This window comes from Ochotona princeps, chromosome 23 (assembly GCF_030435755.1).
Source record: "Ochotona princeps isolate mOchPri1 chromosome 23, mOchPri1.hap1, whole genome shotgun sequence".
Classification (NCBI taxonomy): Eukaryota; Metazoa; Chordata; class Mammalia; order Lagomorpha; family Ochotonidae; genus Ochotona; species Ochotona princeps.
In genome coordinates, this window is record NC_080854.1 from 35,290,696 (window position 1) to 35,310,378 (window position 19,683).

General features: G+C 50.3%; 1 protein-coding gene and 1 non-coding gene across 3 annotated transcripts in view; one reads left to right on the top strand and one right to left on the bottom strand.

The window, feature by feature from the left end:
* Window positions 1-13,541: 13,541 nt before the first annotated feature.
* Window positions 13,542-13,611, bottom strand: LOC118758250 (small nucleolar RNA SNORD123). The gene has a single exon (XR_004995620.1). It is a non-coding gene; the product is annotated as a small nucleolar RNA SNORD123 (small nucleolar RNA).
* A 2,705-nt stretch (window positions 13,612-16,316) lies between these two features.
* The window catches only part of SEMA5A (semaphorin 5A), a 317,265-nt gene continuing 313,898 nt past the window's right edge, over window positions 16,317-19,683 (top strand). Inside the window, exon 1 of one of the 2 annotated variants that reach the window (XM_058680133.1) lies at window positions 16,317-16,369. The gene's annotated coding sequence lies outside the window, so the exon portion shown is untranslated. Of the gene's footprint in view, window positions 16,370-16,430; window positions 16,616-19,683 lie in introns of those variants that run through there. The other variant, XM_058680134.1, reaches the window with a different exon arrangement.

Consider the following 19,683-nt stretch of genomic DNA (forward strand, 5'->3'; position numbering starts at 1 on the left):
ATCTGGTGCCACTTCTAAATACCCAACACGTTCCACAAGCGACAAAATGTTAATCCAGGCCGCTCTGGATTTTCCCAGATAAAGGTGTACATAGCACAAGCTCACAGCGTACTTTTACACATCACAAAAAGACCCAGCAATCATGTGTGAGAGTCAGCAGAAAGCACAAATAGTAGATTCAGATACTGGAATAATAGGATACTGACTATAAACTCAGCATATTTGAGGTGACTAACAACACAATAGGAGACAGAAAATGAATTCAATACTTTGCACAAATATCAAGGACATCCCAGCAATAAAAACGATGTTCATTAAAAATAAAAGCTCCGTGGGAAAGTTCAAGTGAGAAGTTAAGCCAGATATATCCAGGATATGAAAGACTTATTTACCAAATTAATGCCATTTTACATAAAAAAATGTTAATCTGACATCCTCCAGCTAAAATACGTGTTTTTCTGAATTGAGAAACCATGAAGTCACAGGAGAGCATGAGATTTCTCTGAAAGGCTTAGATAAAAAAATCTCCCAAGAAATTTTGTTAGCAGCTTCACCGATATCCTAGATAGACTTAGTGCAGCTAAACTGCAGTACATCTACGATTGAGTCCTGTGTTGTCTTCTGGATATTTAGGTTGGCCGTTACAGATTCTACACTGTTGCCGAGACTGCTTGTATCCTGGGACATGGGCTATCTGTGCTTGGATGGTAACACAGATCCTTGTCCGGGCACCATGGCATTCTACCTGAGCTTAAACCCTGAATGATGGAATGGCAGTATGTTTCTTTAGTGACAGAGCAGTGGGAATCCAGGAATAATTTTTGATAATATGTGTTTCCATAAACTTTTGGAAGATCTATAGATCATATTTAGGTGGTACCTGACTACCCAGAATCTAGGTCTAGCATGTAAGTAAGTTGAGGCCAAGGATATGTGTTTTTTTACTTTTAGGATGTGTCTGCTCAGGAAGAGTGCCCTTCCTTTCCCCCTTCGTCCATCTGCCTTCTCTGGCTGCTGTTTTCAGGGTGTGGAGTAGCCATGTTGGACACGGGCAGCCATAAGGAATGGGGCGGCCATAGGTAGGAGATACAGGAGAGCAAGTTCCTCAAAGAATTCTTTCTGTCTCACACACATAAGCACATGCGTGTGCACACACACACGGAAATGAAGCAGTGGAAGGATTGAAGAGAACAGAGAAGCACTGAAGTGTAAGGATTGAGTGATTTATACACCAGACCAGGCATCAGGTGCAGTTCTGTCCCCAGAAAGTCCAGACCATCCCAGACTCAGTGTCCATATCTGTAAGACAAGGTTTAGGATCAATACTCTTGAAAATCCCTTCTAACTCCCAAATCCTATCTAACATTAACAAAGTAATATTAATTTTTTCAGCTTCATAATCTGCAATTACTCATTCTCGTCTTCAACTCCTTTTGCTTGCTGACCTCAGGAATGGAAGTCATTAAACTTGCACTTAGAAGTTAAGTTTGCTTTTTGGTGATGAAACAAAGTTGAAGTGCTGGAAGTGTGTTGTCATTTCCCATTAGCATTTGGGCATGGGGACGTCTCCCTGCACATGCACAGAAGGAAGTGAGTGAGTTTAGCACTCTGTTGCTTTCACGGTTTCTTAGAATTGGAAAGAAAAAGAGAAGGCATGCTTTGAAACCAAATGGGCTTTGAAAATGCAGAGAGGCTGTTCTCTCAGCCATTTGTCTAAAGGAAATGGAGCCAGGTACTGTAGCCTCCGTGGTCAGCCTTGGAGCTGAGATGAGGAGGAGGCTTCTTGCCTTGCCTCTGGCTGCTCCCCGTGCCCTGCTCCATTACACTGAGACATGAGTGGTCCCTCTGACCCCAGGCTTGGAACTTTGCATTCTGGTATCTCCTGGACTGGTGAAGCCTTTTGCAAACTTTTGGGACCTTCAGCTCCTATGTCCCTCATCTCCACAGGACAGGCAGTATCTTCTGCTGATGTGGAGCCATCATCCTGAGCAGGTACACTGACCATGACTTGGACAAAGCGCAGCACTGTCTTCAAGTGCAGGTTGTCATTGCACGTGTGAGCTGCTGTCCCTTACAGCTGAGCTCACCTGCTAGACCTTGTCCTTCTCCAAGTCAGAGTTATCTACCCAAACCCTTGGTATTTCTGTCACATTTTTAAATGGTCAGAAACCATCTACCCCAGCAGCATAGTGGCTCACTTAATGTTGCTTCCATCAGAGAGCATTTGTGAGCACCTCTATCACAGAGTCACTCTACCAGACACTGTGAATACCAGAAAGGTAAAATACCGTCTCTGGTCGGTAGAACTGGCATTCCTGAAAACCATTTTACATCAAGCACCTGAGGGCAGGGACTGCATGGTGTGATGGCAGAGGGAGTGGTGCTGGCTGAGGCACGGGGAGCTTTGCCACGGATGCTGACTTGCTTTCTGAAGACAACATGTAGGCTGTGCTTGCTGCCAGGCCTCCAGTGGCTGTCCAAGTGTGATCCTCTGCCCCAAAGCAGTGAATTTGGAATGGAGGAGGCTGAAGCTGTGGCTGATTTAAATAGGTTCTCCTGGAGATCTCAGAGAATGCGCAAGATTGAGAATTGCTGGCGTAGAGTGAACCTGGGCTGATTTTTTAAATAATGACTGCAATATAATTCATCTATGTATAGACTCAAGTTGCAGCACAGGCGGAGGTATTCACAATGGCTGAGATGGTCACACCTGGCTCCTTCTGTATAGAGACTGCGTCATGTCAGAGGCCAGCAGGGCTACCATCGGATCCCATCAGTGCCTCTCAACTGTTTAATCGAGGGGGAAGTCACCCAGCCTCGGGGTACTCATTCACAAAGTGGTGGCGGTATAGTCCCCAGCACAGACACTGTGAGAGGTCAGCATGTTAATAATTTCATACCAAACCCTGGTGAGTTGGGCAATGTTCCAACTGCATTCTCTGTCCAGAGATTGAAGACACATGGTGGGCCTCTTCACCAGCCATGGCCTGGGGCCATGGATCTTAATAACTTCCTCAATGCTGGCCGCACACATGGATGACTCTTACATTATGTTCATGAATGTACATTCCTGTGAAGTCCTAAGGGGATGGAAGAGAAGAGAGACCAGCCTGCTCCGAGGGTAGGTGTGCAAACATAGTGCAGAATGGCAGGTGTGGCTGCATTCTGGAACAAGGTGTCTACAGGCCTTTTGCTTACCTACCCAAGATCCTGACATATTTCCTCAGGTTGAGTGGGAATGATATCATCTCCTGGGGTAGGTGAAGGTGAATAAATATTATTGTAGCTCATACACTGGCAGAATTAAATAATCATGTCTCTACCAGTTCAGCTGGGGATTAGGGTGGGGATAGGGCACGGTGAACAGCAGTTCCAGCTTGCTGTTATTTCTCAGCGGGGACTTCTTTCTCAGGTCATCCTCCCTAGAGGGCCCTGGCACACATGTATGCAGCTGTAAAAGCTGGTCCTGGCACAAGAGGGAAGGGAAGAGAGAGCAACCCATAAGGTAGGCGGTCCCTGTAGTAATAGCTTTGGCAATGAACATTTTGCAGAAGATAATACTGAGAAGTAAAACAAACCACTTTGTAAAATCAGCTGATAAAACCCGATCTTTTGTGATTTTTTTTTTTTTGAGCAAGATTAAGCAAGTAGTAAGATTCTATGGTGATTACATAAGACTCTAATAGAGAAACACATCTCCTGATACGGTCCAGTGTGGAACAAATTGCTTTGTAGGACCTTTAGATTCAGAATTCCACAATCTTAGAGGCAGATGGGAAACTCTAACTGCCCACCCCTGTGCCTGGAGATCCACGTTGGTCTTTGCATTCTTGGATTGGTTCTTTCTTGGGAATACCACAACCACAAATGCTTTGAACGTGAGGGAGCTCTAATACTGACTGCTCTGCAGACCGTAGTTCTAACCACACTATGGTTCAGATTTATCCAGAATTTTTCAAAATGACAGTTCTCTTCTCGAGGCCTGGAAACTGTGATTCACTAGGTGTAGGGTCAACCTGGACTTGAGCATGTTAAACAGCTCCCCGGACACTCCTGGCTAAGGGTTAACGCCGTGTCCTCTGAGGACATGTTGGAGATTAACGTCAAATTCCACCATGGAGTTGTTGAAGCTTACTGTGTTGAAACTTGCAGGAGCGGTTGGATACGGTGTAGAGAGTGTGCAGTATGGATTCCACTTCTTTGGGTTGCTCTATGATCTCTTCATAGAGTTTCATGCTTTCCGAACCACTTTAACAGCCTGTGACCTGACTTAGTGCCTGGCTGGTTGCTGCCTCCCCTCTGTCACCTGACCGCCTTGGCTGAGGATTCCTCATGCACTCCCCCATCTCTTGTGATTATAGAAGAACAATGCTGGCCACCTGCTCTGGGAACCATCTGTTGTCCACTTCAAAAAATGTTAGCTCTACGTCTGTCCCACATTGCCACAGACACACCCTGGATCACTGGCTCCACCCCACTGACAGCATCTTCAGTTTTGTCCTTGTACCCTCCTTGATTAGTGCACCCTGCACAATCTTGCTTAAAGTCATGCCTGGCAAGCATGCTCTACTACCTAGCTTCCCCACGCCAGGTGTTCGGGGTTACCTGGATCCAGCATCCCTATGATCCTCCCTTACCTCTGAAGAAATGCCACAAGGTGCTGATGGGCTCATGTTAGGATGCTGACCAGGAGCCCCCACTGGCCTTGCATGGAGCCTGGGAATCCTGCTGTACCCCCTAGAAATGTGTTTGCTTGATTTCCAAGAAGTCAGTTTCTGACATTCTGGCCCCTTCTCTCTATACCTCTCCTAACCTGGCCTTCTACCTCATTGGGAAAACAGCAGTTCTTGGAGGATCTTGTCTGTATTCATGTGACACAAATCCATTTTTGCACGTGCCCGATCTCCCCCTAGTCCTCTCTCTGTGACAGTCCTAGGAGGGCTGTTCTCTCTACAAATGTGAACCCCATGACATCTTACCTTCCCAAGACCTCCATTCTTGGGATTATCCTGGCTCTCTGCCGTCCATGGAGACAGTTCAACAAAAGGGAAAACATGCTTCAAATGACACACTTGGAAAAGAAGCTCTCTGTGCAGCTGTCCTCCACTGCCTGTTCTGCTTCTCTTCGAAATGAGACCGCTCTAATGAGCTTCCTCCACCCACTTGGCACTTCACTCCTTGAGTGGATTATGACAGCTTTTCAACAGACACAAAAGGAGAATCATCTGTGTACATCCCTCAACAGGCTCTTCTTGATCTTAACACTTTTCAGTATCTGCTTCCAAACTTTTTTTTAAAAAAGATTTATTTATTTTTATTGGAAAGGCAGATTTACTGAGAGGAGGAGAGACAGAGGAAGACCACATGGGTGCAGGGTCCTAAGGCTTTAGGCCGTCCTCGACTGCTTTCCCAGGTCACAAGCAGGGAGCTGGATGGGAAGCAGGGCTGCCGAGATTAGAACTGGTGCCCATATGGGATCCTGGCATGTTTAAGACGATAGGCTATCATAAAAGTTGGTGACCCCTATCTCATCTTTCTACTTTCCTTCCTCCCTTCTCCCTCCCACAGACAAAATCCCTGAATTTGTTATTGATCATTTCTGTGCTAGTTAACTACAGTATGTGTACCCATAAATTAGGTAAAAAAGATGTTTGGGTTTAAATACTTTGTATTAACTCCTCATCCTTGCTGTCTCAGTGGCAACATGCTTTCCAGGGTGATTGGTTCAATTCACCCCTCCTACATTCCCCTTGCCAACATGGTTAATAGTCAATATTATCAGAATTTTTCACTATTGCCATTCTGGTTGTTATGAAACTGTGCTTCTGTGTCTAAATTTTATTTCTGTGAACATTGTATTATTTTCTTACACTCCTAACCATGGAGATTTTTGTTTCATTTGCACAGCACGTGTACCTTTTGCTTTGTCCTTTTCCAGTGGATTGGTATGAGTTTGTAAATACATCCTGCCTATCATCTTGGGTTATTTGTAGACACTGAAAATTCCCCTGGGCTAAGTTGTATATTGTCTTATGGAAGTTCTGAATTTTAATGAAGTTTGCAGTACAGATTTTTTTCCTTATTCATGGCTGGTCTTTGTATCTTTTGTGACTTTTTAAAGCAGCATTTTAGCAATTGTTTAATTGGAAAGGCAGATTTGCAGAGAGAAGGAGATACAGTGAGAAAGATCTTTAACCCACTGGTTCACTCCCAAGTGGCCTCAATGACTGAGCCAATCTGAAGCCAGGAGCCAGGAGCTTCTTCTAGGTTTCCCGTGCAGGTACAGGGTTCTAAGGCTTTGGGCCATCCTTCACTGCTTTCCCAGGCCATAAGCAGGAAGCTGGAGGAGAAGTGGAACAGCCAGGACATGAACTGGTGCCTGTATGGGATCCTAACAGGTGCAAGGTAAGGATTTAGTCACTGAGCCATTGTGTGGGTTGGGTGGGGGGGGGGGTCCCTTGAAATGATCTCTGTGGATGGTTTAAGGGAGGTGTCTGATTTCCTATTTCTACATCTGTATAGTTAGATGTTTATTGACTGAGTCTCCAATGGGACCCCATCCACCTTTGCCCAAAGTCAAGGTGGAGTACCTAGGCCAGTTGAACGGTCTGTGTTGTGCTGTTCTCTGTCGATCCCTAAGCCAATATATCAATGTCTTCGTTGTTCTAGCTTTATGAACAACAGTAATAGATGCCCACTGACCTTGTTCATCTTTTACAGGAACTTCCTAACCATTCATGGAGATTTGCTGCTTTTTGGACTGGAACTTGTGACAACTTAAGCTTCATACAAAAGGCACTTGAGATCTTGCTATAAGGTATCCATGAAACATTCCTTGCACAGATGTGGGATAGTATTGGGTATTTCAATCCCTTATTAGGAATTTTGCATTAAATGTTTCAGGATTTTTTGAGTTTTCTCTTTGTTCTAATTGCTGATCAGTAGATTTCGTGTGTTTTTATTTGGGATAATCTTGTCCTCCCCCCCCCCCCCCTTTTTGGTCATTGTTTTAATTTTAAAGAAAAGTATGTGAAGGGAGACACTCCCGATCTTCTCTTTTCCATTGAAATGTCTCCAGCTTTTCGCCACTGACTGTCAGGATTTTTTGGTTGTGGTCGTTGTTGATTTATTTGGCAGACAGTATATCAGATTAGCAAACGGTCTTCCATTAAGTCCATTTTTTTGAAAGCCTAGAGATTTCCAAAAAATACTTAAAGCATATTAAATTCAAAGTATATTTTGCATTTTTGACAAAATCATGTGGTTTTTCTTCTTTGATCTGTTGACGAGGTGATTCCTCTTGGTGCCCTTATGGGATGCAAGCTTCACAGGCAGCGGTTTTTCCTGCTGCACTACAATGCTGGCCCCTGGTGTCCCACGGCAATGCCGGCCCCTGGTGTCCCACGGCAATGCTGGCCCCTGGTGTCCCACGGCAGTGCCGGCCCCTGGTGTCCTACTACAATGCTGTCCCCTGGTGTCCCACGGCAATGCCGGCCCCTGGTGTCCCACAGCAATGCCGGCCCCTGGTGTCCCATGGCAGTGCCAGCCCCCGGTAGGTGAGTTTTCTATTTCCTGAAACGTGTTTCCCACAACGAGTTAATTGTGCCTTAGCTCTTTGGTTGTCTTTTTCAAATGCGTCACATCTGCATTTGCACTCTGCATTTACTTGTTCAGTTTCTTTAGGCTCTGCTTTCAGTCGTGCTTTCAGTATTTCTTCAGTTTTCTAAAGCTAGACGTTTCTAGGAGGCTACCCATCTTTCCAGATGTTTGTTGCTTTATTAATCTTTTAAAAAAAGCTTTGATGGCATTGGCCCTTTCTGTGGGGGCCCATGCGGGATACTTAACCCATTGCACCACAACAGAAGTTTCTGATACACCTGTTAGAATGAAGTTGTTTATTGCTTTTCTCAGGACATATAAATTAGTACTTTATTTTCTTCTCACTTACGATTTACTTAGGAGAAAATGATCCAACTATAGGATTGTGACATTTGGCAATGTTGTTCTAATAATTATGCAAAATTTAAATTAATATTAAATTATACTTGAATTATCGAATTATCACTTGTAGATATTGAATGTTTTTATTTAAAATATTTTAGTTTTACTTATCTGTTTAAATATTTATGTATTTGTTTCTGTAGTTGAAAAGAAGAGTTACCAAGATAGATAGAGGGAGAGAGAGATCTTCCATTCACTGGTTCACTCTCCAAATGGCCATAATAGTTGGATTTGGGCCAGTCCAAATACAGGAGTCTTACCTAGGTGCATTATCAGGGAGCTGGGATGGAAGTGGAGCAGCCAGGATTCAAACTGGTGCCCATATTGGATGCTAGTGCCACAGGTGGAGGCTTAGCCTGCTATGCTACGGCAATGGCCTCAAGATTTCAGTTTTAAAACCTACTTTTCTGATTTTAGCATTTGTTAACAAGCTTCAGCTTTTTTATTTTTATAAAGATTGTATTTATTTTTAAATAAATATACAGAGAGGAAAGAGAAAGAGAAAGATCTGCCATCTGCTGGGACACTCCCCAAGTGGCCGCAATGACGAGAGCTGAGCTAATCCAAAGCCAGGAGCCAGGAGCCTCTTCTGTGTCTCCCACATGGGTGCAGGGTCCCAAGGCCTTGTGCTGTCCTTGACTGCTTTCCTAGACCACAAGCAGGGAGCTGGCTCTTGCCCATATGGGATTCGAGAGAGAGAGACACAGGAAAAATCTTCCATGCACTGGCTCACTCTTCAAAGGTCTCTAACTTGAGCCATTGTCTGTGGCTTTCCAGTTTGCCTGAGCAGGAAGCTGAAGCCGGAGAGTGGGACTCCACCCAGGCACTGGGATATTTGATGTAGGCATCCCAAACAAGGGGCTTAACCCATTGTGCCACAACACCTGTTCCAGTCAGTTTTGTTTTGATCGATATTTGCCTAGTGTGTTATTTTCTGTATTTAAATAATTTGTGAAAGTGAGAGCAAGCTCCCAGCTGCTGCCTCACTCTTCAGCTGCCCCACCTGTGCAGCTGTGGCTCCAGCGGGCCCAGCAGGAGCCTGAAGCTGTCCTGGAAGGTGTAAGTGATGAACCCTGGTGGCATCCTGCACGGGCCAATTCAGCAGTTACAGAGGGCATGCACAGTGGGGCATCACTGCTCTCTGCATCAGGGTCCATGCAGAGCCCTCTGGCCAGGAGCGCCCAGTGTACAAGACCAGCCTTGCGGACTCTCAGGCACTGGACTCTTAACCTTTGAGAGCTCAGGCATGAGCCCAGCATGGCCACGAAGGTTGGGAGGCTGGCAGCATCCCATGGCCCAGGGGTTGGGATGCAGGCACCCAACCCCTGCCTGCCCCAGTGTATGTGGGAGGTGGGACACAGTGCCAAACTTTCTGCTAAAGCTGCAGTGCTAAAGTTTTGTTTGCCTTTTGGGATTCGGGACTTAGCTGGGATCCACTTCCCCTTTTCTTTTTGCCTGCTTTTGTCTTCTGGAATGGAAGTATCTGTCCTGTCCCCTTTGCTGGATCTTGGAAGCTCAGCCACCCCAGCTTGAGCTTACGTCTTGCCCCTGCCCAGAGGAATTACGCCCTGGGCCTCTGCCATATGTGGTGCAGATGATACTTAGCCGAGGCTCTGGACTCACACTTTGAAGTGATGTTTGCACTGCTTAAGACTTGTGAGGCTCCTGGGACAAAGTTAATGGATTTTGCTTGTGAGAAAGACAGGAATTTGGGATGGGGGTAAAGCTGAAGGGGCTGAAGACTGAGGTCTGAATGTCTCAGTCTTCAAAATTCACACTGTCTCTTCAGGCCCTAGTCACAGCGCTCAGAGGTGGGGCCCCTCCAGGGAGGTTAGGCCAGGAAGTCTGACCGTCATGAGCAGGATCAGCAGCCTTATCCAAGGCCCAGCACATTGCCAGCTTGGGAATAGTGGCTGAGTCTGTGCACTGAGACTGTCAGCATCTACAGTGGGCTTCCCAGCTTCCAGAGCTACGAGAAGTCAAACTTCTGTTGCCCCAAAAGGACCCATTTGGGGTATTTGGCTCAGCAGTCCGGAGTGGTTAGTTTGTTGCTCTCCTTTTGCAAGAGGAAGCACTGTGACGTGCATGATTGATCAATACTTCCCCTCTTCCCCGGGGTCTCACTCTTCCTGCCTGCCCCACTCCCCACTCTCTTGTTGGTCCCTTCCCATTATACAGATGTCAGCTGCAATGCCTCGTTTCTGATGCTGACTCTCCTGACCCGTCTGCACTGTAACAGGTGCCCTGTGTCTGTTGATGGTGTTCAGCAGAGCTCAGAAGCCATGCCTGTGTGCTTCACATTGGATCCCCACCTTCCTCCATAGTTTGCAACTCCCTATGGGGCTGAGTGTCCTGCTGCTGCTTGCTTTGCTCTTAGGCAGCTGTATGCCTGGCATGAGCAGGTGGCAAACTTGGCAAAGTGGGGAAGTAGGGCAGAGTAGGGAGGAAGGAGGAGGGAGACTTATCAGAGCAGACCCATGGAAGTGAAAGCTTCAGAAATGCTAGATTGGACACATGAATACCACTATCAACAGCCAACACGTCCTGCTGTAGAGACAGAAGAAAGTGTGATGGCTGAGGGAAGATGAAGGGTTCTCTGCCAAGGTGTGCTCCACAGAGATCAGGGACTTAGGCGTCTGTCCACCACCATCCCTGGCTCCTGGCAAGAATCCCCAAGGTTGTCTCACAGTCCAAGATGGCGCCTGGCATCTTGGCTCAACAAAACACAGCTCCAAGGAGGAATGCAGATGTCAGACTGCAGGGCCTGGAAGACCACACCCCATTAGTCACTTGTAGTCTCTCATTTTACAAAGCTTAAAAAAATCTTTCCCTGGTACATCAGCAGGGCATTGAGTTGAAAGCAGAGAAGCCACTCTCACAGGGGACGCCAGTGTTCCAAATGCTGGCTTCGCTCGTACTCCACAATGTCAGTCCCATTAGGAAGTCTTTCATGGAAGCCCACCCAACTTACCATTTGTCGCTCCTCACGAAGTTTCAAGGCATCAGTCAGCCAACTGCCGTCAAGTTGCTGACGGGGTGGGGATGGTGTGTGTGTGTGCATGCGCACATACTCAAAGCCAGGCAGCTTAGAGTTTACACAAAATCATGCTGTTTTATTGAAGAAGATATTGGGGGGATGCTGTTTGGAGAATGATTCCCAGGCACAGGAAGACCAGAAAGGGGGTGTTGGTACTTTCAGTGAGAGTTGCTGATGTTTCCAATTAACACAGAAATAATGAACATGCAAAGGAGTGGAAATGAGGTTTGACACTGGAGCTGCAGTGTCCTGGAGGCAGCTTCTCCCTGCCGTGCTCCTGGACACTTGACACTGGAGCTGCAGCGTCCTGCAGGCAGCTTCTCCCTGCCGTGCTCCGGGGCACTTGACAGGCTGCTCTGATGACACTTAGTACAAGAAGACATTGATTGGTTTATTTGAAAGGTAGATTTTCCATTGGCTGGTTCTTTTTGCAGATGGCCCCAATGACCAAGGCTGAATCCAGTAAAAGTCAAGCTTCTGGGTCTCCCACATTGGGGGGAGGAGGGGGGCAGGGGACCAAGGATGCTGGGCATCTTCTGTTGCTTTTGGAGTCCATCATTAGCAGCAAGCTGGATGGGAAGTGGAGCAGCCAGAACATGAATAGGCACCTTTGGAGATCCAACGTAACCTTTTGCCCCAACGCTAGTCCCTCATTTTTGGTAAATCTTGAAATTAACTAAGGCATTAGGCATATGGGCCCAGCGCTGTGGCCTAGTGGCTAAAGTTCTCACCTTGAATGTGCTGGGATCCCATATGGGCACCGGTTCTAATCCCGGCAGTCCCACTTCCCATCCAGCTCCCTGCTTGTGGCCTGGGAAAGCAGTCGAGGATGGCCCAAAGCCTTGGGACCCTGCACCCCTGCGGGAGACCTAGAAGAAGCTCCGGGCTCCTGATTGGCTCAGCTGGGCCATTGCGGTCACTTGGGGAGTGAATCTTCGGACAGAAGATCTTCCTCTCTGTATATCTGATGTTGCAATAAAAATAAAATCTTTAAAAAAATTAACCAAGGCATAATATCTTCCTCCATCTAAGCAGGACAAAACACTGTTTCTGAACAGCCATCTCCAAGGTTATACTCTGCTCCCACCCTCCCCTGCTTTACTTGCCAAGATGACAGCATACAGAAGACACTGGTCTGTAATCACCAACCATCCTGTGTCTACACACGGACTTACACTCCGAACCTACACAAGGCTCAGTTCCAGGAAACAGCACTCAGGAAGCCAGACGGATGCTTTATCTCTACGCTGGCAACCATCGGCATTTCCTCTAGGGATCCCGGGGCTGCTGAAAACGTGGGCTTTCCCCTCCTCATATCACACGCACAGAAGACAACACAGCCTGTTTTGAATACATCAACCTTACTTTCAGGAAATTGGATTGCTAGAAAATATAGATCTAGAAATCTAAACCAAAAGCAGAATACTTCAAGATTTCTAGAACATTTGGGCTGTTCTGGGAAGGCAGTGGAGGCAAATGAGAATGTTTTATTAATAGGCCCTTACTGGAAGTTCATCTCCCAACAAAACCATCATCACCCCTCCTCATTGGCTCTCTCTGGTCCCGAGGGTGAAGTTTGAGACTTTGATCCTGGAGTTCTGTGGCTCTCAGGTGCGAAATGAACTCAGCAGCGCTCCAACGGAAGGACTCAGCAGGGCTGGCCAGCTCTTTTGGCATCATCCTCCAGGGACTGTGCACAGTAGGGAAGTGCTCTGCTCTGGCCAGACTCTGGGGACCATGGGTGAAACCCTGCAAAGTGGGGGGTGGTCTCCTGGGCACAGGCCATCTGCTGCGCTTCACACTATGCCCACTTGTGCTCATTCTCCTAGCTGTGATCGTCTTCTTCCTACCTATGTTTCTTGGGATAAGAACCCTAAAGAAATCTGGGCAAAACTCAAGCGATTAAAGATTCAGAACTCAGAGCTGCCTGAAATCTCCCCGATTTAAGGATCTTCAACTGTCAATCCTTGGGAACCCGAAGGGCATCACCTGCAATTACTTTCATGGGTCTTGCTAATACTTTAAATGTAGCACTGGGCCATGCCAAGGAGTGCCACACCTCAAATGTCACATCTTTGTGACAATATTATGCTGTGTTAAAGAAACAACCAATGGGATATCTAGCAGGATTTTCCCCCACTTCTTAAATGCCAGGAGTCTCAAAGAAGGAATAGGGGATAAGAAAGGATGCATGTGGATGTTAACCAGTGTATCTCAGGTGCAGGAAAATGCAGTTAAAACATCACTGTCAGGAGGCTAGGATTTCTGGGCTGAGGTTTCTCAGAATTTCAATCTGATAGGATCACATCTCAGCGCCCACAGCTGGCAGGTTCCCTCGTGCTCTGTGGGGCATCTTCTCTAGTTCCTTCGGCCCCTCTGCTCCAAGACAGCGGCCTGGCGATGCGGTGGACCCCGGCGCTCTAGGGAGGGAAGTGAAGACAAGACAGCATCGCCTGATTAGTTCCGAGACACAAGCCCCTTTGTATTTCCAAACAGAAACTGGGGTGAATCAGGAAATGGATGGCCTTTTTCAAGTCACATGAATCAGTGCCCCAGAAGTCATCATTTTCACCACGAGTTTCCTTTTCCCTCTGGGCCTGGCTTCACCTATAACATGTTAGCAGAAGCAGTGACTTTATTTTGAGAAGAACTAAAGGTGGTTATTTAAAAGCAATCCTCTCCCAATTGGCAGTGCTAGGAACAGACACTTGAATGCAGGTGGCTCTTGGGTGAGCAAGCCCTCTTCCACCAGGGAAAAACCGCTCATTTAGAACATGAAATACTTGTGGGTACTGGTGCAATGGCTCAGTTAATGAGAGCTGACCTGAACGCTGGGTCCAGGGCGAGCGGTTCACCTGTAACACAGCCTTCCTCCTTCACCACACACAGCTGACTCTGCAGCCATGGCTAGAGCAGGCCTCGTTCAAGAAGCTCCTCCCAGATCCAAGGGTGAATTCAAGTCCAGGGTGTGGTGATGCACCCTCCGTTGTGATTTGATTTCATTCCCTGTTTATTAGTAACTGACTGGTGGCTCATTATCACGAAGAATGGCTTTTAATGATGTCCCCAGTGCAGCTGTAAAGAGCAGCGGCACTGAACAAACCGTCTCCCCTCCCAGGTGCTTAACTGATTGAGCTGCCACCTGATCAGCCCTCCTGGGCCATGGCGAACTACTTAGCCTTACAGGCCAAGAGTTGCTGTTTTTTCAAAATTGGTCACTTTACCTTTCACTGTGCGGGTGGGAGACAAGAATAAGGGTCTGCTAAATACAGTTCCGTCGCCCTCCCCCAGTGCGGCACAGGCCTGCACAGGCTAAGCAGCTAACAGTGAGCTGCAGGGTTCCCCGGCCCTCCAGCTGCTCCCAGAAGCCTCCTGTACCACGCTGGCAGTGAGAACTGCAGCTAGCGCCCCGTGGGGGACAGGCACAGAGCGGGGGGATGCTGGGCTTTCCACTGGCGTCTCCAGAGCCAGCAGCACACATCCCCCGCCTCCCAGGGTCCCCAGGAGGACAGCCACCTCTCTTGCCCCTGCATGCCTTCAAGGAAATCCCAGGGAGGACTTTGGTGACCAAGGCAGCTGGCGGTGCCAGAGGCTGGGCATTTGGCTTGCTTCTGTGAAAACCTTCAGAACTTGCACTCAATTGTTTCACTAAAAACACAGCCTCCAGAACATGAAGTCAACTTTGTGTCTGTCTTGGCCCCTTGTATCAGCTCTGGCGCAGGGCAGCCAGCACCTGCTTTGAGCTGGAGGGACCCTCGCTAGGCCAGCGGCCTCGGGGGTACCTGGGCGCATTCCCAGGCCTGGTGAGGACGTGATGGGAGCATGTATGTTTCCTCACGCTGGAGTCCCTGAAAGCCACCCCTGGGGCCCCAAAGGGCTGAGTCTGTTGCGCACCCACATCTAGAGGAGAAGAGTCACGCCAGGCCATCCGGGCACCCAACTCCAGCGTTCCCCACATCTCACATTCCCCGAAGTCCGCCATGGGGCCTCTGCTCATTTTTAAACCGGTGAGGCCTCCCAGCACCCTTCCCCACCCCACAGAAGCCGAGAGTCAAAAGTATCAAACTATTGGCGTCTCCAGAGTTGCTTTATTTGCTTTCCGATGATAAATTTTACATCTGAGTACTTCCTCAATCAGGCCCAAAGATCCAGGCGAAGTGCAACAAGTTACCAGCAGTCCCAGAATCGACTGCAGCCGCAGGTGTGGGACTGTACCTTCACCACTGCCACCCGGGCGCCTGGATCTGCTGATTTAAGTTCTCCACATCTACCCCACACCCTACTGAACCCCACTGAACTCGTTCCAACTTCTCCGCGAGGCTCACCATACACTGCTCCTCCAACAACCCCCGCAGCGACTCCCAGGCCACGGGAAGGGAGTTCCCCGCTCAGCAAGCAAGGCGATGCCACCCAAGCACAAAATCACCAACTCCGAGTTCCCCGGGACCGGCTGGCCCCTGCCCACCCTCCACGCGGCGGGATCCGGTCAAAGGAGGTGCACGTACCTGGAGCCGGGGCAGGCCGGGGAACGCGCCACGTCGCAAGGCTCGGCCTGTGCCGCCGGCGGCCCTTTATACCGCCCCTGCCCCCACCCCATGTGGCCACGTCCGAACGGCGGGACGGTGGGGGGAGGACAGAGGACCACAGGCCGCCTCTGCGGGGCCGGGAGGGTGGTCCCCGGAAAGTGCGACAACTCGAACCATCCAGGCGGACCTGGGGCTCCTGGGGTGCAGAGGGGCGCCCCAGGCGCCCAGGGGTCCCGTTCCGGGCCGAGGCGGGCTCGGGGGAGGGGCCCCGAGGTCGGGTGCGGGGCGGGGCGCTCGGGTTTCGCCCGCGCGGGGCGGAGGCGGCGCGGGGGCGGGCCAGGGGCGGGGCGAGGCGGCCTCGAGCTGCAAGGCCCGCGCTCCCGGCCCGCGCGCCCCGCGCGGCTCTACTCGCCGGGAAGGCGGCGCCGGCGGCGGCTGCTCTCGCTGCGCCCGCTCCGCGCGCTGCCTCCCGCCGCGGGTGGGCTCCGCAGCCCCGGGCCGGCTACCGCGACCCTGTATCTTCGCAACCCGCGGCTCCCCGGTGGAGCTGGCTCGGGCACCCAACTTTTGCCATCTCTCCGGTCGACCCCCGTTGTACACGGACCTGCCCACCCACCGGCTGGCCGCGAGGTCCGGGGCACTGTGCGCCTACAGGCTCAGCCGGTGCCCCCAGCCCGGAACGCTGCGACTAGGGGTCGACTGCTGCCTCGACTCCGAGGGCACTGAAGCTTGCCTCGCCGGGAGCTGCAGACGCTCGGGGCACCTGGGCGCTGATGCCTGGCGCGAGGAGCGCGCCCTGCACCTGGTGAGCGACCTTCCTCCCCGACCCCTCCGGAGGGGAGCGGGAGCCTCTGTCCTCGCCTCGCTGCCGTTCGGAACCCGGGAGGCGGCCGGGGTGGCGGCGATCTCGATTGCAGGCACCTGGGCGGGGGACGGCCCAGAGGGTACGGGTCTCGGATTGGCGCCGTCGGTGCGGGGGCGCCCACAGTGGAGCTGGAGCACGGGTTGGAAGTTTGTGTCCTCGCCCTTGCCGAGCTCTGAGTGAGCTGAGGTAAGGAGCTGGAGCGTCCCTGCGGGCGCCCTGTACCCCGGCCCTGCGCACCCCCCCGAAAGGCCCCCAGTGGAGCTCGGTGCGCGCGCGCGTCCAAGCTCGCGCTGTTGGGAGTCTGGAGCGGAAGGTTGGGCGCGGGGTCTTTGCCTTATGGACAGTGCTACCCCGCAGCCCTGGGGACTTGGGCGACAGTGGGCTTTACGGCTCGCGGCACCAGGCGAGGGCAGAGGGTCTTGGGCTTTACTCTGCCGCGCGCACTTCAGTTGAGCCTGGAGCCTCAGGCGGAGGAGGTCGGATCCTGGGGAGCAGCGTGCCAGGTGAGCTGCATCCCGGCGCCACGCCGCGCTGCTCCGCCGCTTTCACCTCCCGGGCGCGGGATGTCGCGGATCCCGACCACGCCGGGAAGCCTTCCTCTCTGGAGGTCGCGGGGAGCCGTTTCCAGGCGTGGCCTCCCTGCGGCGCCGCGGTGCCCGGCCCAGCGCGGTTCCCGGTGGCTTCCCGGGGCTTTGGCGGGAAGCGCCTGCACCGCGACGCCCTGCGCTCGCTTTGTACCTGCAGCTGCCCAGACTTGGGATTTAACTTTCCTGCCGGCGGCGTCCTAGGGACCCCGGCAGGGGGCGCTGAGAGCGAGCGCTCCTGGGGCCGAGGATGCCACAGGCGGTCACTCCCGCTGGCCGGCTGCGGGGGTCCCGGCTTACACCCAGCTGGACCGGGCGCGTCCCGCAGTAATTCCATAGCCGCGGGTGCTGGGGCTGATCCGACGCCACGCTGGAAGAAGGATTAGCGAAAGGGGCGAGCAAATAGGAGAAGGCCAATTGGATAGGGGCTCCGGTGGAGCTAATGTGTCCACCACGGCGACTGTGGCTCGGCCAGGCTGCCCTGCTTCTATGGCTGTGTGGAGAGATAAGGAGTGCTGTGCGATGCTGACACCCAGATCCAGTCCCCGGGAGGCCCGAGCTGAAACACCAGGAATAGCACATGATTGTTGGTGCCTGATTTTTAAGAAAAGGACTGTGTGCCACCAGACCCCCCAATTTGGGAACAGCAGATGAGGGTTGCTGAGCTGCTAACGAATGCCAATGTCTTCATTCAGGAGAAGTTTTTGAGGTGTTTGAGCCACCACTTCATAATTTGAGTTTATGAGCACCTTGAGTTATGCATGTATCAAGTGACTTCTTGTTCGTGCCAGTACTTACCCCCAAAATAACCTTTTTTTAAAAACCCTAAGGATTTTTCTTTTCATGTTTGCATGAAGCGAGCCTATTTGCAAGACAGGTTTGTGTCATGGTCTGTCTCCCCCCAAGACAGTGTTCCTAGGTGGCTGGTGTCCCCAGCTGCTGCCTGCTGTGGCACCCCGAGTGCTTGTGTTAGATCTGTCTCTGCTTTTGGTCAAGATGGACAATGGTAATAGTTGTGTGCCTTTTTTTTCCTTTTTCAAATATCGCTGTAGCTGACTTGGTTGTTTTAATGGCAAACAGCTGCACGTTCCCTGCGGCGAGCAAAGCCTTTGGTCTCCTGGGTGGTAAAGCTTGCCTCTCCGTCCCAAGGAAGTTTGGGAGATGTTCAGAAGTTGGTAAAAATAAACCTGCCTTCTTTTTCGCCTCTTCCCCAGGGCTGGGGAGTTGGTGCGTAAACACTTCTTAAGGATTTGCATTACTGACACGTGTTGGAACTTCTTGCTCAGGGGCCACACAGAATAGGACCCGGTATTGCAAACTTTAGCTTACATGTTGGATGGTTCATGGCCTTCGGAAGCCCGCGGTGCCTCTGAAATCAGGAGCTTTTTCCAGAGTTTTCTTCAGTCTCTCACCAGAAAATTTAGACCAGACAAATTTTCTCTGGGCTGTACTAGAATGTAAGAGATGGTCGTTCCCTGGGAGTGAAGTCAGCTGTTCCTGATATTAGAGTGATCTGAACCGTTGTGGAGTTCTAACTAGCTCAGATTGCTTGAACAGGTTCCAGCTGTCCGTTCTTACGGGTCGCAGTGTCATTGAAAATGAGGCTTAGCTTCTAGAAGACCCTCTAGCAGGAAGCCAGGGGAGAGGGTTGAGGACTCTGCTGAGTGCCCCTCCAGAGTTATAGCCACGTTCTATTACATAAATGAGTGATTGCATTAGCCAAGATCGGACCTCATGCCAAGGCGGAGGCTTGGATTACACGTCATATGGAATGCAAGACAGAACAAAATAATTCGCAGTCAAGTTATCGATTTTCGTAGTGCCGTTAAGTACAAATATCCAAGGAAAGTGGTCCTACAGCCCGTATTAAATCCTCTGCAATTCTTGATTCTAAAATTGTACCAAGTTTTTCTGTAAAAAAGGCTTCTGAGATTGTTGCCATGGTTACCCTGAAAAATGGCGTAGGGGATAATTGTAATACCAAGGTGAGGGATCTGTATGTTTAGTATTAAATAATGTTTAACATGTAAATTACAGTGTGTAACAAATTTAGTTAGAACAAGGGGCAAAGTGTCTAATGGAGACTGTTGAACTTCTCGGCCTGTGCGGCCTGTGTGTGTGTGTGTGTGTGCCTGATCTGCGTGGAGAATGTGAACTGCTCGTGTTCCGAGCTGCTGGCCTGGATCTGCGGCTGTGACAATGCTGCCCTGACAGCAGAGGCGCGCTCCCAGCAGCCCTGCTCCGTGGCGGGTGGAAGCGTGCGCAATGGCTGGGCTTTGCTTGGCCGTTGTTTGCCCTCCCTCTGCTGCCCTGCAGAAGTGATCTGCTGTAGGTAGGGGCAAGCTGCTGTTCCTGATTTCTGGCTGCGTCAGCCCAGCAGGGCAGAACCAGCTCTTTGAGAGGAGGGTGAATGAAGGAACTTCTAATACACCAAGTAAAAGTATGTTTGGTGAATTTTTGGGTCCCAGTTATCCAGATGCACACAGTTTCTGATAGCAAAAAGAAATAGAAATGAAAAAGGTGAGCAAGAGTGTAAGTCACTTTCTGTGACTTGAGATTTTAAGCCGAACTGAATGGCGTGGATGAAAACCCGATCCAGGATAGACAGTGGGTCACTCTGACATTCCAGCAGGGCCCCAATCGTCTTTGCCAGCACGAGGTTCTGAGCTA